The sequence below is a fragment of the Phocoena phocoena genome, chromosome 7 (assembly GCF_963924675.1).
Source record: "Phocoena phocoena chromosome 7, mPhoPho1.1, whole genome shotgun sequence".
NCBI classification, from domain to species: domain Eukaryota; kingdom Metazoa; phylum Chordata; class Mammalia; order Artiodactyla; family Phocoenidae; genus Phocoena; species Phocoena phocoena.
In genome coordinates, this window is record NC_089225.1 from 93807755 (window position 1) to 93823265 (window position 15511).

The following is a 15511-nucleotide window of genomic DNA, read 5'->3' on the forward strand; positions in this document are numbered from 1 at the left end:
ATATCTAGAGTTACACTATTATAATCATTGACCTTACAGAAGGATATAGTTGGTCAATCCTTTCAAGTCGCCTAGTCATTATTGTTATCAGAGGCTCAGTTGCACATTTGGTAATACAAGAAATAATAATCTTGTAAGATAGGCAGAATACAAGTAATAGAGCTAGTAACATTAATAAGGTCATATGTAAATACTTAGAACTTTCATTAGGTGTGACCCAGTATCTCCCCAGGTTGGCTGACCCAGTCTTTCTGCACTAATTGCTATCTTTAAGGGAAGGGATATATAGGCATTGTATGTAAAGTTCACCAAAGATGTCTACACATACAAGGCGGGTGGTGGGTCATCGTGACCACCTACAAGATTAAGAAAGAAACATTGTCTTCTAAGGAGTTACATGGCTGATACCAGGAGAAGAAAACTTGATCTTTAAGGTTGAGCAGGTATTTCTGCCATTGGGGAGGTCTGGTTAATGCATAATGCAGACGTACCATGCACACTAGGGCAAGGGAGAAGGCCAAACAGGTGGAGAAAAAATAATGTATAAAGGTTTCCTTGTTTTGTCTTAAAATATGAATTTTATTTCATCAATAAGTAAAACGTATGGTATGCTAAATGGTGTTTAGTGTTAAGGATAAAAATAAAGCAAGGAAGGAGGGTATATGGTGTATGAGAGACTGCAATTTTATACAAGGTGGCCAGGGAAGGTCTTATTGAAAAGATGATAATATGTAAAGAGCTTAAGGGAGTGATGGATATATCTGGCGGATGAGGGTACTAAGCAGAAGGACAGCAAGTACAAAGGCCTTGAGATAGGATCCAATGAGAAAATATTATGGAAGGAAAATTCCATTCCCAATAAGCAAGCAAAAAGAGAAAACATCTAAGAATAATTACTAAAAGAAGTACGTAAAATCTATGTGAAGAAAACATTGATACTGTAGTAAGAAATAAAAGAAGAGCTATGTAAGTGGGCAGTGTATCCATTAGGGCTCCACAAAGGAAGCAGAATCACTATGAGTGCTAAGAAATATGGACTTGATTACAGAATCAGACCTCATTCACCTGTGGAAGGAGCTGGGGAAGAAAAGGTCCAATGGGAAACCTTAAAATCAGAGAAAAGTCACCAGCTCTCCTGAACACTGGCCCAGATGGAAAAGTCAGAGCTTGCAGGGGAATCAGGAAGCAAGGCACATGCAGCTGCCAAAGGTGATATGCAAAGAGAGATGAGCATATTAGCCTGGGAAGGCTACCACCTCTGCATAGGTACCACCTCCGTGAGTTCACAGCGAAATATCAGTTCGTGGGACTGGTTTGCTCTTGGTCAGTAGGGTCAGAGTCAGGAAGAAAAGCAGGACATGGAGTGGAGAAGAGTAAGAATCCACTGGAACCCACTTGCCCCTCTGCACCTGCCTCTCATCACCTCTGCCCACAATGACATTAGAGCTAAGGGCCGCTGCTTCCCATCTGCCTTGAAAACCTCACACAAGTTTCTCTTTTGGTGAACTCCAACCTGGAACTACACAGGGAAGAAGATGCTGAAAAACAAAGCCAAGGTGATGAGTAAAACTTCAGAAAGACCCATTGTGCCCTTAAATAAAAAGACTCCTTTAGACTTACTGTATAGCACAGGGAACTCTACTAAATATTTTGTAATAACCTATACGGGAAAAGAATCTGAAAAATCGTGGATATATGTATATGTACAACTAAATCATTTTGCTGTACACCTGAAACTAGCACAAGATTGTAAATCAACTATACTCCAATATAAAATAAAAGCTAAATTAAAAAAAAAAAAGACTCCTTTACCCAACCTCCACATAAAAAAATCATCAGATTAACCAATACCCTCTCCTCCCATTGTAAAGCAGACTTGGCATTGTAAACCAGGGCATGCTAGTGGGTTGCTCTCTGTTTCTTCAGCCTCCCAAAATTGTGGTACATGTTTACCAAAGGCTCTGAAGTTTTGTTCCCAAACCTGTTTATGCCAATTGCACTTGCTATAAACATGTAATGAAAATAAAACATTCAGTAAAACAAAAATAAAAACTAAAAGATTCCCTGCTGTAGAGATGTCAATTTCACCTAAACTAATTTATAAATTCATTACCAATAGGATTTTGTGGGGACAAGAATGTCAGATGTATTAGTAAAGTTCACCTGTAAAAATAAAAATGTGAGATTAGTCAGGAAAATTCCCAAAAGGAAAAGAAGGCATCTGCCTCACAAGATATTAAAACATATAATAAAGCTACAATAATTAAAGCTCTTTGATACTGGAACAATGGAAGAAAAGAGTTGAGAAACAGACCTAAATGTATATGGGAATTTTAATAAAAGTGCATTTCAATTTAGTAAGGAAAAGAAGGATTTTTTTTAATGATGTTGAAACATGTTTGAGGAAGGCCTCAAAACACAGGATGGAAAACCTAAAAGCCATATAAAGAAAAGAGTTATAAAAATGACTATATTAAAATGTAAAGCTTTTTAATAGAAAAATACATATTAAACAAAGTTGAAAGACCAACAACAAATATTGGAAAGCATATGTACGCCACATTTGAAGCACAAAGACTAATTTCTTTTTTTTAATAGAAAACTCTCCTAAGGTGTCTTTTTTTAATTTTTAAAAATTTTTATACAATTTTTAAAGGTTAATTTCATTTACAGTTATTACAAAATATTGGCACTATTCCCCATGTGGTACAATACATCCTTGAGTCTATCTTACACCCAATAAAAGGCTAATTTCTTTTGTTTAAAAAGAACTCATAGAAAAAAGAAAAAAAATGCAGATAAATTTTAAAAAGGAGATGAGCGATGCAATAGAAAAATGGAGATAGATATAAAAAGTTTACCAAAAATATAAATACAAATAGTCAATAACTTATTTGAAAAGATATTCAGATGTTCAACTTCATTGATAACTAAAGAAATGCATGTCAAAATAATAGTGAAGTGTTATTTTGTTCCAATGAGCAAAACTTAGGAAGCTCGATACTACTCAGTGTTGTCAGAGGCGAGGAAGAGGACATCATACCCCCAGTCTCTCAAGTCATTTGATCCCTCACGTTAATGGCTCCTCGGGGTTAGTTTCTCTGCCTTTCACCTTTTCACTCAAAGCCCAGATCCAGTTCCTTCCCTTTCCGATCCAAAGAAGAGCTGGGACCAGAATGTGTTTTTACAAAGCACTTTATGAGTGATTGAGGAATAATAAATGTAGAGTTTGGAGAGTGACATTTACACTGCTACAAAAAGTGGTCACTTGCAACGTGACTCTATTCCTAAGTTCTCTATCTTGCTCTTAATTGTCTGCCATGAGACAAGGCCAGCTTATCCCTCACCACCCAGAACCTCTAGGTCTCTCCCATTCATAGCCCCATATAATCTTTAGCCTCAACCACAGGTAGAGATCCTCCTCTACCCCAATCTGAGGTACACTCGTTTCATGCCCCAGGATAATTGGCAGCGGAATTATTTTTTTCTTTCAGTAGACAAAATCACAGTAACCAGAAGTATGTTTCTCAAAATCTGCTGGATAGCATCAAGTGATAATTATTAAAAGTTTATCAAAATCCATATATAGGGAAAAAATTTTTTTCTTTAACTCTTTCAAGCACATAACTGTCCATCTCAAAATACATCCAGTTCATACTACTGAACTGAACACTTAATATCTCCAGTTGCACCATCTGCATTCAGAGACACAGTGACTCCAAATCTTTTTTAAGAACTCTAGGTAAGTATTTGCTTTACACTCATTCCTATGATAAAGCGAAATCAAGTGTGAACTAGGAGTCCCACTATCTGCAGCAACCAAAAAGTGAGGACTCTCCTAAGGGCAGTTATCTCAATAAAATATAATTTAAAGTCTCATCTTCATCAAACACTCAGCTTCATGTATATTCAAATTTTCTATACTTCAAAATTTTTATTACTTCTATATTTAGACCAAATTAATGAATGCCCTTTAAATTAATTTTTTAGCCAGTGAGGTTCAGAAGACAAAGCATATCTCCAAGAGCATAATCATTTTGAAAAATTAACCAACTTCTACCAGGATCAATTGTAGACAAACTTGACACATGACAATTAAGGTTTATCTTGGCACACTTGCTTCCCCTTTGGGTCTCCTCTCTCTTCTAGCACTGAACCAATCTTCCAGGAGCATGTCTTCTTTCTGGTTCTTAACTACCCAGAGCATTCCCAATTGTGTTATCACTAGGTTTCTTCTACTTGCTGGCTGTGATTTAAATCAGAAAATAAAAAATGATACAACAATTCTCCAAAGGCAATTTCCTTATGATACAGGGACTATCAGACATTGTGTAGTAGGAGAGGCATTTGTGAAACTTCAAATATCACCACTTAATCTGTTTGTAAATTCTCTCCTTCCCCTCACTTTCCATTTGCTTATTCTTTTGCTACAGATAGATAGAAAGGAGAGAGCTCTGATTTTATTAAGAATTCAAGAGCAAAAGAGAAAAAAAATCAGAGAATTCAACTTTTTCAAAAACATGCACTCATATTGCAACCAGGCAATCAGGACAGCTGTAGAGAAAAATCTCATGAAATGGAAATTAAGACCCATCCCACGTTTAGGTCCACAGCTGGCAATTAGGAAATTTAAAGTGAGCTTTGTGACACATTTTTATAAATTTCCACAAAGAAACTGTCTCAACTCGACTCACGTCATCTTTTTTTTTCACCTTTTTTCTTTTCCATATGAGTTTTTCTATCTCCGTATGTTTTCAAAATAAAGAACTCTTTTCTTCAGCCTTTAACAGATACACCATGCTGAGAATTGCAGATGAAATACAATCTGTTTAGCTTAACTGAAGGCTGGATCTTGTTCATAAGACTTCAGAAACTGCTTTCTTTACCTTCATAAACACCATCCCTTGCCCACAATTCAAAGTACACACACTCACAGTGGTCTTTCTGTAGAGTTTTTTCTTTAATGACCTAGAAGAGAAATTTCATGTGGGAGTATAAAAGAGAGGAAAATATTTGGCAAAAGTTTGAAAGCATTTGATAATAGCTTCAAAGATTCCAAAGATTAGATTAGGAAGTTTACAGAATGTTTGAGGAATAAAGCAGTGCATTAATTAAGGAAATTGTATTTGATTTAAGACAGACTTCTCCACTAAACATGCCTATGTAATTGCAGTTCCCAAAGTAGCTGTGCTATGAAATGGAATTTTTCATAATATCTTTGAATATACTTTGCCTTTTAATGACTCTAATGGTTCCCCCTTCTTAATATTTCCCAAGTAATCTCCTACCCTTGAGCAATTTACTTTTAATCAATAGACTCTCTTTTGCTGGCTTTGATGAAGCTACTGCCATGTTGCAAGGAGTAGAGTGTTCTTGCCCACATTACGAGGGATTGAGGGTGGCCTCTGGCCATCAGCCAGCTAGGAACTGAGGCATTTCAAGCCCAACAGCCCTTGAGAACTGAATCTGCCCACAACCACATAAGTGAACTTGGAAGTAGGTCCTTCCCCACTTGAACCTTCAGGTGAGACTTTGGCACTGGAAAACCCTTTGACTGCATCTTTGTGAAAGTCCATGAAGCAAAGGACCCAGCTAAGCTATGCCCAGATTCCTGACCTAAATAAACTGTGAGGTAATAAATGTATGTTGTTGTATGTCATTAAGAGCTAGGGTAATTTGTTATGTAGCAATAGATAACTAATACAAGTATACATTTCCCATTTTGAAAATGTCTGTAATACCTATAATTTTCTATAGACACGTTACTGTATACTTGTGAAATAACTTAGCAAAATTCTCCCTAACACACTATTTTTACATTTTAGTTTTAGCTGTGATAAGACTCAGTAGAACTAATAATGACCAGAAGAATCCAGCCAAGTTGTGAATGCAAGCAAAAAGTTCTTGAAGAATATTAAAAGTGTTACTCCAGTGAACACACAAATGATAAGAAAGAAAAACAGCCCTATTGCTGATATGGAGAAAGTTTAAGTGGTTTGGATAGAAGATAAAACCAGCCACAACATTCCCTTAAGCCAAAGCTTAATCCAGAGGAAGGTCCTAACTCTCTTCAATTCTATGAAGCTTGAGAGAGGTGAGGAACCTGCAGAAGAAAGGTTTGATGCTAGCAGAGGTTGGTTCATGAGGTTAAAGGAAAGAAGCCATCTCCATAACATAAAAGTATAAGGTGAAGCAGCAAGTGCTGACATAGAAGCTGTAGCAAGTTATCCAGAAGATCTAGCTAAGATAATTAATGAAGGTGGCTACACAAAACAACAGATTTTCAGTGTAGTGAAATAGCCTTCTACTGGAAGAAGATGCGATCTAAGATTTTCATAGCTAGAGAGGAGAAGTCAAAGCCTGGCTTCAAAGCTTCAAAGCACAGGCTGACTCTCTTGTTAGGGACTAATGCAGCTAGTGACTTTAAGTTGAAGCCAATGCTCATTTACCATTCCAAAAATCCTAGGGCCCTTAAGAATTATGCCAAATCTACTATGCCAGTGCTCTGTAAATGGAACACAAAGCCTGGATGACAGAACATCTGTTTAGAGCATGGTTTATTGAATATTTTAAGTCCACTGCTAAAATCTACTGCTCATAAAAAAAAAAAAAAAAAAAAAAAACTCCTTTCAACATATTACTGCTCATGGACAATGCACCTGGTCACCCAAGAGCTCTTATGGAGATGTATGAGATTAATGTTGTTTCCTTGCCTGCTGACACAACATCCATTCTGCAGCCCATGAATCAAGGAGTAATTTCAACTTTCAAGTCTTATTATTTAAGAAATATATTTCATAAGGCTATAGCTACCATTGCTAGTGATTCCTCTAATGGATCTGAGCAAACTAAATTGAAACCTTCCGGAAAGGATTCACCATTCTAAACGCCCTTAATAATATTCATGATTCATGGAGGTGGTCAAAATATCAATATTAATAGGAGTTTGGAAGTTGAGTCCAACCCTCAGGGATGACTTTGATGGGTTCAAGATTTCAGTGGAGTGATAAGTGGTTAATATTCAAAATATACAAAAAACCCATACAAGTTGACATTAAAAAAACAAAAAGAACAACAACCTGATTTAAAAATGGGCAGAGAACCTGAATAGACATTTTTCCAAAGACGACATAACAGATGACAAATAAACACATGAAAATATGCTCAACACCACTAATCATCAGGGACATGCAAATCAAAGCCACAATAAGATATCACCTCACATCTGTCAGAATGGCTATTATCAAAAGGACAACAAATAACAAGTGTTGCCAAGGATGTAGAGAAAAGGAAACACTTGTGCACTGTTGGTAAGAATGTAGATTGATATGGCCACTACAGAAAACAGTATGGAGGTTCTTCAAAAAATTAAAAATACTACTACCATATAATCCAGCAATTCCGCTTCTGCATCTTTTCCCAAACAAAAACTCTCCACTAATTTGAAAAGATATATGCATCCCATCCTATGTTTATTGCAGCATTATTTACAATAGACAAGATATGGAAGCAACCTAAGTATCCATTGATAGATGAATGGATAAAGACGTGGCATACATATATCAATTTATACAATGGAATATTACTCAGCCATGAAAAATAATTAAATCTTGCTGTTTGCAACAACGTGGATGGACCTAGAAGGCATTAAACTAAGTGACATACATCAAACAGAGAAAGACAAATACCATATGATTTCACTTATGTGGAATCTAAAAAAGCAAATGAACAAACATAACAAAACAGAAACAGAGCCTAGATACAGAAAATAAACTGTGGTTGCCAGAGGAAATGGGAGCAGGGGGATGAGTGAAATAGGTGAGGGAGATTAAGAGGTACAAACTTCCAGCTATAAAATAAATAAGTCACAGGGATGTAATGCACAGCATAGGGAATATAGTCAATAATATTGTAACAACTTTGGTGACAGTGGTAACTAGACTTATGGTGGTCTAGTTTTGTAAGGTATAAAAATATCGAACCACTATGTTGTACACCTGACACTAATATAATATTATAAGTCAATGATACTTCACTTTAAAAAAAAAAAGACTTCAGTGGAGGAAGTAACTGCAGATATAGAGGAAATAGCAAGAGAACTAGAATTAGAAGTGGAGCCTGAAGATGTGACTGAATTGCTGCAATCTCATGATAAAACTTTAATGAATGAGGAATTGCTTCTTATGGATGAGCAGAGAAAGTGGTTTCTTGAGATGGAATCTACTCCTGGTGAAGATGCTGTAACGATTGTTGAAATGATAACAAGTGATTTAGAATATTACATACACTTAGTTGATAAAGCAGCAGCAGGGTTTGAGAGGACTGACTCCAATTTTTAAAGAAGTTCTTTGAAAGAAGTGGATAAAATACTATCAAACAGCATTGCACGCTACAGAGAAATTGTTCATGAAAGGAAGAGTCAATCCACACAGCAAACTTCACATGGTATCTTATTTTAACAAAATGCTACAGCCACTCCCACCTTTAGCAACCACCATCCTGATTGGTGAGCAGCCATCAACATCAAGGCAAGACTCTCCACCAACAAGATTATGACTCATTGACGGCTCAGATGGTTATCATTTCTTTTAGCAATAAAGTCTTTTTAAATTAAGGTACATATATTTTTTTAGACATAATGCTATTGCACACTGAATATTCTACAGTATAGTGTAAACCTATGCACTGGGAAACCAAAAAATTTGCATGAATTGTTTTATTTGCAATACTCAATTTATTGTGGTGGTCTGGAATCTAACCTGGAATATCTTCATGATATGCCTGTATGCTCTAGGGCAGGCAGGGGAAGGGTCCCTAATTTTGACAGATCCTGACTCACCCAGCGTGATCCTCCTACCTCTGGGGGAAAAAAAGTGTGCAAGGTCATGTGCTGGACATAGAATCACAGCAAAGGGAATTGGATGGCTCCATGACAGATTTCCCTCAGACTAGGAGGGGGTGGTGCTGACTATGTCTACTTCACTGAATGGCTACCTTTCTCAGTATGCTGAAAACCATGAGCTCTTCTCTCAGGAGGACAGACACAAACATGCCTCACTTTTTAGACCTTCTCTTTCTAAACTGTATGGAGACTGACCCTTTCCATTATAAAATTACTTCAGTGAAGTCAAAATGAATTAGAGCACCCAGTCTTTTATATTAACTGCATTATACTGTCTTCAGTGAGATCTGAGGAATTCTTGCACATAATGAACCATGAGGCTGTTTTCTACCCTTCCCTTCAAATTCTGGAGTCTCTGGCTCCTGTGGAGTGACTATAGTTTATGAACCCAAAGAAGGCCAAGCGTTTGGCCAACACTGTTGCCTTGCTGATGGCTGCTCACCAATCAGGATGGTGGCTGCTGAAGGTGGGCGTGGCTGAGGCACTTTGTTATAAGATGCCATGTGAAGTTTGCTGCGTGGATTGACTCTTCCTTTCACGAACAATTTCTCTGTAGTGTGCAATGCTGTTTGATAGTATTTTATCCACTTCTTTCATAATAGTTTAAAGTACACCCTGAGCCTGCGCGTCTGGATCCTGTGCTCCGCAGCAAGAGAGGCCGCGATAGTGAGAGGCCCGCGCACCGCGATGAAGAGTGGCCCCCGCTTGCCGCAACTAGAGAAAGCCCTCGCACAGAAACGAAGACCCAGCTCAGCCAAAAATTAATTAATTAATTAATTAAAGTACACAAAACATAATAGCTTCTCAGTAATTAAATACCTGTTGATTACTTGATGCTTGATCAGTGATATGACAAATGGAATTGTCTCTCAGCGATAACTATCTCCTAATAGAGTCCTTCAATAATTAATTCCCTTTGGCTAGTGCCCAAGGCCCTTCTGACACTGAGCAGAGCAAACAGCTTTTATTGAGATCTCAAAAGGCTTACTCTGAGATATCTTTGTCCTTCTATACAATTAACAGTTCTGTGCAAGGGCAGTGGAGTAACAATCTGGGTGCCCCTTGACATTGAGAAATCTAAAGGAATTTTTTTCCCTTTCCTCTAAAATCTACTGTGATCAAAGAAGACTTAAGGGTGTCAAGAAGAAAACCAAGCTAACACAATTTGTATTGGATTTTGAAAAATCTTTCCCTGTAGCCATGGGTAACTGGATAAGAAAACACTAAACAAGTCCCCTTGGGATACTACATGATGGTGTTCAATTTTATAGCTTGCCTCCTGCATTGGGGATTTCTTTAAGATACAGACAGACTCTGAGAGACAGACATATAAATAGGAGCATTGCTCAGTGATGAGATTACCCTTGGCTATAAGGCAAATGTACTTCTAAATAGATCTGGGAAAGAAAGAAAGGAAGGAAGGAAGGAAGGAAGGAAGGAAGGAAGGAAGGAAAGAGAGAGAGAAGGAAGGAAGGAAGGAAGGAAGGAAGGAAGGAAGAAAAGAAAGAAAGAAAGAAAGAAAGAAAGAAAGAAAGAAAGAAAGAAGAAAGAAAGAGAGAGAGAAAGAAAGGAAGGAAGGAAGAAAGGAAAGAAGGAAGGAAGGAAAGAAAGAAAGAAAGACAAGAGAGAGAAAGAGAGAGAGAAAGAGAAAGAAAGGAAGGAAGGAAGGAAGGAAGGGAGAGAGAGAGGGAGGGAGGGAGGGAAGAAAGGTTGATTTCTTATTTCAGTGGTATAAGAAAAAGCACTAAGTATTTTAAAGGTTACCCATAATGCTCCAAAGAGTCACATATGCAATTATTTCAGATACAGAAGGAAATTGTGATGTTAAATATTCAATTTACCTTATGACAGAGCAACAAAATTCCCTACTACACTCCCTGTGCTCACTCTCTTACTCAGATCTAAGAGGAAAAAGGGCAGTTTTGATTTCTTGCTCCAAGAGGTATGGAAGAGAAACGATACATGATTAGATAAAATTTTCCTTCACTGGGGAGTAAGGCTCCTATGTCACTATAAAAATCAGAATGCCCTCTGTTAGCAGACTGCGTACTTAATTAGGGTCTGAACTGTCGCTGTTCAGTATGTCAATTATATGCTTAAGAACACCCATTATAATTTTTAATCTATCGCTCTGCTAGATATGGTGCCTTCTGGATATATAATTACATAACCAAGGAATCCTAAAATACTCTCAGGTTGCCTTTTCCCAGTCAAGTCACATCACTCATGTAGTGAACATAATTTTGGGTTGTATAACCACAAAAACATATTGGTACTTCTTCCCCATCTATGTCAGAATTTTCAGACACATCCCTAATTCTTCATCTGAAATATTCATCTCTCTCTCTTTTTCTTTTTTTCTTTTATCTAAGGAATTCTTTTCCATCAGGCAGAATAATGTCCCCAGAGACCTCAGAACTGTAAAAAGAGTCCCTCGCCTGATGGGGGGTGGGGGGTGGAAGGGAAGAACACTGGCCAGAGAGACCAGAGCATCTTATCTCTAGTCTAGACTGTGACTTCAGGAAATTGTAGGATGCCTGCTCTCACAGTCCCTGGGATTTAAAAATAAGTATAAATGTAAAAATGACACTTAACAGTCTCCACACACATCCCCTGCTCCCGGTAATATAAGACAAGCCAGGATCCCTGTATTCATATTAACCATTTCCCATCACCCTGCTTGTGGGGACCATCAATACAGCTTTCCACTGGACAATGGACAATTCCCCAGCCCAAATCCACAGCACTGGTGTGTCTGGGGAGAGAACAGAGTGTAGCGGGAACTGACAGTATAGTCATCATCCCCTCTGTCACTCTTGGAGGCTTCTAGCCCTGGATGAACATTCTTCTGACTCAAAAAGTCACCGAGGGAAACCAGGCAGGAATCTGTACCTCAGCTGGCAGGGGCAGGGAGAGCAGCACAGCTCACCTGAGGCCTCCCACATCCCTCCTCCCCACGGACGTGATGGCGGCCAACGTCCAGGGTGGTTCGAACTGAAGCTTCAGAGGGAGAGGGAGTCAGTCAATCACGAGCTGCCTCACAGGCCACATAGCAAAAGGGAGCAAGGATTCAAGGACCTGGCTATGACCGCCCCCCGCAACCCTGGAACTCCCAGAAATTCTTGGAGAAGAGAAGCCTATGAACAGAGAAGAGAGAAGAGCCCTTTGGATGGGGCACTGAGCTTTCCTCAGAGTGCTGAAGCCTGGAACACCTGGGTTCCACAAAATGTGGAACTACAAAACAGTTTAGGGGCTATAATTGGGATATGGCCCCAACAAACAAGCAATAGAATAAATATATGAGGTGAGGAAAACAGGGGTTTGGGGACTCAGGGAAGAGATGGTAAGACTTAACTAAGGCAAGAAAGGTAAGTAAGAGTAGCTCATCAGGCCGACTAGGGCAAGGGGATTCCAGGGAGAGAAAGCAGCTTCTGCAAAGGCCCAGAGGAACGCAACCACGGGTGAGTTTGGAGAATGGAAGGTGGGTCAGCATAGTTGGAGCAGTGATGGCAGAACGGCTGGAGGAGCCCTGAAAGTCATTTCATAAAAGGTGGGCTTTTCTGTAAAACTCAGGGAGGCACCACGAGGTTTAAGTAGCGACTAGCCTCTCGAGATGTGCGTTTGGGAAAGACTGCAATGGGAACTTTGTGGAGGAGGCTGAGGCTGGAGTCTGTTCAGCCATCCAGGGCAGAGAGGAAAGTGGTCTTTGCCAAGGCAGAGACCGCAGGGGTGAGAAGAGAGGCTGCTGAAAACTTCCTCCAAGCAGAAGGAACTAGAACAATATCTTACCTTGGTGTAGTCCTCTATGGTTTCTGAACTCACGCCCAGCCCATTTATCCTCAAACAAACTCAGCCAGGCAAGGATGGCTGATAAGAGTTTTACTTCTCTAAAAAGAAATGGGCTCCAGGTGGCGAACTCAGGTAGGAAGTTGCCTCCTAGGGAGACGCCACGTAATCAGGCCAGGCCTCTCTCCTCTGTACCTTAATGCCTGCAACCAGTGAGCTTATGTCTTCACAGAGGCTGACTGTACTCCGAGAAAATACATGTGATTTGAGAGAAATCCCACTGGCAAGGAGACCAAGTTAAGGAAGAGAAATTCTCAAGGAAAAAAAAAAAAACAGTTCTTTCTGTTGTTCAGAAAACACTACCGCTCTGAGAGCAATTTTTAGAGCAGTTAAATAACCAAAGAATTACATGAGACGTTTTTGCTTTGAGGGTTTTTCAATTTTTTTAATATTACAGTATCTCATATTTTTTTTTTCTATATTTCAATAGCTAAGCCCTATTTTTACCCAAGATGTGATTTGGGAATTATATGTATATCGTACTGCCCCAAGAACATCTAGTAGATACATAAAAGTTGAATTACCCTCTCAAATTCTGAAAGGGGAAAACTCCATAACTATATCTCTTTAGAACAAGCAATATTAAAATAGCTAAATAAATAAGTGGTACATCTACCTTAAACGTGCATGTACTGTAATGAAATAGTTCTCTGTTTCACCAGTTAACTGAGTGTTTTACTCAGAAAACATCCAGAGACAGCGTGCCAAAGAGGAGTCAACAGTAAAGATTTTATCTCAAACACATGACCTTTAAGGACAAAATCCCCTGCTCCCTTGGCAGTGACCAAAAAGGAAAAGTGTAGGGGTATTTTCTTCAAAGGAGACCTTCAGGTGACTGCTCAAATATGGTTAGCACGGCTCATTTAATCCTACAGGGTTGTCCAGCTACAGCTTTCCTTATCTGCAGTTTGAGATCCTCAAACATAAGCTCATTAGCAGAAGAAAAGCATGGGAAGGTACCTAGATAATGGTTGATAAATGGTATCTGGAAGCAGCTGGTTGCTGTCAAAGCTAGCAATGGATATAAGACAAGTTATTTCCCAAGGAATGGCCACATTCTTTTATCTTGCCCAAGCACTGTGAAATTAAAAGCCATAATATACAAAACTGAATTCTCAATACCCCAGCCAAATCTGTTCTTCCTCTAGCCTTTCCCGCTTTCATAAATGTCACTTCGAGCACCCTGCTGCTCATGCAAACATTCCTTCATCTTCGCATTCAATCCATTACCAGGGCTCCAATCCTCAAATAATCTCTCTCGTAATCGCAAACCACTTGAATCACCCTAGTTCACTACACCATGTCATCATACCAACTGCAGAGCTGCAAGAGTCTCCCTGCTAGTACCCCCATCTCTACTCTTACCTTCTCTATCTTTCTCCAACATAGCAGCTGGAATGATCTTTAAATGCAAATCAGAAATTACAAGTCCCTCTGAGCTTTCCCTTTGCTCCTAAAATGAAACCCACACCTCGTAACATGTCCTAGGTTAAGTCACACATGTGATCTGGCCCCAGCCCCCTCTCCAGCTTCACCCCACACCTTTCTCCACTGCATGAATTACTCTCCAGAGGCATTATCTTTGATTCCATCAAAATACCAATCAATTTCCCACCTCAAGGTTTTAGCACATGCTGTTCCCTTTGCCTGAAATGCTCTGGTACCTGGTCTTCATCTGGCTAATTCCTACCTCTTACAGGTCTCAAGTAAAATGTACAGTTTTTCCTGACCCATCAACCTAAATTATTTTAAATTATGGTATTCTTTCTCAAGGCACGTACATAATTCTTAGCATTCACAGCAATTTGAATCTACCATATTCATTGTGTGTTTACCTTTTTAATGACAATGTCTCCCATTATACTGTAATCTCCATGAGAGCAGGAACCAGGTATGTCACTCTGGTTCACCTCTGTTTCCCTGCACTGACCCTTATACATAACAGGTGCTCAAGGTGTTCAATGTGTAGATGAAGACCAAGTTTTAGTGATATTTTTGCTATTCAGAGAGTTTTCATTTAAAAGGTCCTAGTATTTATTTCCTTTTTTAACTTTCTAAAATTTTGATTTTATTGGAGTGTAGTTGATTTACAGCGTTGTGTTAGTTTCAGGTGTACAGCAAAGTGATTCAGTTAAACATATACACGCATTCATTCTTTTTTAGATTCTTTCCTTTTTTTAAGATTACAGAATATAGAGAAATATACAGTTGAGTTAAACAGGTCTTGTGTTCAAATACTGCTCGTTCCACTTAATAGCTGTATAACTTGGGAAGTTTCTTCCCTCTCTGCATCTTGGGTTTTTAAACTGTATAATTGGGATGATATATTCTGTTTCATAGTAGGTTGAAGGTGATTTGTATCTTTTCTTACAATTTTATTGTACGTTTCAATTTTTTTAACCAGAGAAGAACAGTATTATTTTAGAAAATGACTATTTTGCAAAGATACTGTGAAAACTATTGTTTTCCACTAACTTATGACTCAGATAGTATATTAATTGTCTAGTGCTGAGTAACAAACTACCTCCCAAAACTTAGTGACATAAAACAGCAGCAGTATTGCTGATCTCTTTGTGGTTCTGGGATTCAGGAGGGGGCGCAGCTGGGCAGTTCTGGCTCAGGTCTCTCATGGGGTTGCAGTCAAATACAGCCAGGACTGCATCGTGTTCAGTCATCCGACTGGGGCTGGAGGATGCACTTCCACGGTGGCTCACTCGCATGGCTGGCAAATGGATGTTGGCTATTGGTCATTTCCTCCTCTTC